Genomic DNA, 2,511 nt, shown 5'->3' with positions numbered 1-2,511 from the left:
TTTTATTTTTAGGACATTTTCATTTTCTTTTTTTTTTTTGTCATAGTATTTTTTTACAAGAAACTCATAGAGAAATGAGGAAACTGTGTCTCGTTAAAGCCTTTAGGCATACTTGGGACGAGCACAACAGTAATAAAAATATATAAAATGCCGAGCAAGGAATATCTCTCATTATTTCGACTTTTGCTTTTAGTTTTTCAGTTACAATACATATCCTTTGTGTAGGAAGGTAGTATGCATTTATTTTTATTTTTTTTTAATTGAATTTGTCTAGTGCGGTGATACGCCTCAGTACATGCATGAAAATATGTGTAAGAAATACGTTTTTCTCCCATATTTTATAGTTACAAAGAAAAACTTGAACAAGTTCGGTTTTGTATTTTCCTTCACTTCATTTCATCGAAAATATAAAATTTTATCTATGGTTATTTTTATATTTACATAACTAAGAGCTTTTGAAATATATATGTTCTTTTTATAGACCTCACTTTTGACATTATTTGATATTGCGACTCTGGGTTCTCTATTGTTTTCACCTAGAGAACCTAGAGATCTATTGTCCTCCTTTATGGGGGGACTTATTTCTATAATGTAGCATCCACATTACAGAGTTTATCTTCTTTTTTATATTTTGAAGACAGTTTCGACGAAAGTAATTATTAACTTAATAGAAGCTATTGTATTTAATAGAACGATTTTTCAAAAAGAAGTGAATTGCAACAACAAATATTTTTATTTCTTTAAATTATTGAATTTTTGACTGATTACACAGCTGTTTCGAGCATTTCCAAATATCCACGATCAATGGTCTTGGGATTATTTCTTATATTTATTTATTCGTAAATAGTATTTTGAGACTGAAAACATCTAATGTTGAACTCGTACCCGGAGTTTTATAAAAATGCTTTGAGTATTTTTAAGCAAGTTCACTTGCTGTGTTATATTAGAACGAAATAATAAACCAACTGTAACATGATTAAATTATTTAAAAATATTCTTAATTGTTAAATTTCAATACTATTCTTTATTCTTTTTATCCAACATGAGATGCCCATCCAGACACTTTTTTGCACGTGTTTTGAGATCATGTTCTATTTGCCACAAAACCTATACGTTCCATTAGAGTAAGCTCCCAGTTGTGTAAGCTAAGATTTTTATTTATGGTGTAATGTTAGAGATCCTGTAAAGTTTCCTAATATATTTTTACTTAATTGTAAACAATATTTAAATTGTTTTAGATCGAAAGTCTCTATGAGTAATTCTTATTGAGATGGTTCTGATTGATAATCCGAGCAAAGCTTTAGTAAGAAATAAACTTTTCCTAAGCGACAATATGTTTAAGATCCTCCAAAATTCTAGGATCTTAATCAAAGATCCTGTAAAAATAAAATTCAAGCTAAAAATGGTATACAATATAAAAGCTGATAACAACACCATCAAGCATATCTGAGCTTAACTTAAATTGAACTTTTTACTTTGAAGATAAATATTTAAAACAAAAGAGTTACCAGCCAAAATACGCTTAGCGCTCTTTAATCTCTTTTCTATTAAAGCAACTAATTAATACAAATAAAACATTTATAAAGAAATCATCATCCATCTCTTTTGTTTGGAAATGTTGCGTGTGATTAGGCTTCCAAATCTGATATGAAATTTGAATATTCTTAAATAAAGTGTTAAGGATAATAGTACACAACAAAAGCAAAATAATACTATAATACCTAGTAGATAATAATAACAATATTTAGAAGAAATATTAATATGAAAACTTCAAGCTCGGAGTATAACAAAATCTGAGAAATCAATAAAGGGAGATATACCAGCATTTAGACACTTATTAACTAAACAAGAAACGATATAGTACATTATCAACATATATACAACTTGTAGATATCAAGTTATCTTCTACAATTAATATTCCATACAAAAAATTAGGAACTTTAACTATAAATAACGATATAATCTACCTTCAATCTTTTTTATAGTAGATTTAAAGCAAAACTGTTGGTATCGCATGATCTCTATACGATTATATCGTTCTATGGTATATTTTTCTAACGAATTAATATTTTTGTAATATTTTTCAGTCCTAAACAAAGTTTTGTCTCTTTTGGCGCAGGATTTGTTAGTAAAATTCACTTTTTTAAACAACAATTAATTTTTTAAATACCATCAATTAAAAACCGTATTTTCAATCAAATATTTTTTATATAGTGTTAAAAAGGTTTTTTGTAGTTTGGTTGTATGTTTACTTCCACAAAAGCTGCAATTATTGTTGTCATTTAATCACAAATTCCATTGAAGTGAATATTTTATACATAATATTTATTAATTAATAAATAAAAATGTGATACGCACTTATATCTGCTTATAAGAACTAATAATAATATTTTAACTAATAATATAATAAAAACTAAATTCTACTAAAAATTATTTTAAATTAAAAATTATTTTTATGAAAAGCAATTATGTGCTCATTCTCAATATTACTTCAACTAAATTTTATTGCAA

This window comes from Teleopsis dalmanni, chromosome 1, assembly GCF_002237135.1.
Source record: "Teleopsis dalmanni isolate 2A chromosome 1, ASM223713v2, whole genome shotgun sequence".
NCBI classification, from domain to species: domain Eukaryota; kingdom Metazoa; phylum Arthropoda; class Insecta; order Diptera; family Diopsidae; genus Teleopsis; species Teleopsis dalmanni.
Note: the sequence above shows the minus strand (reverse complement) of the source record.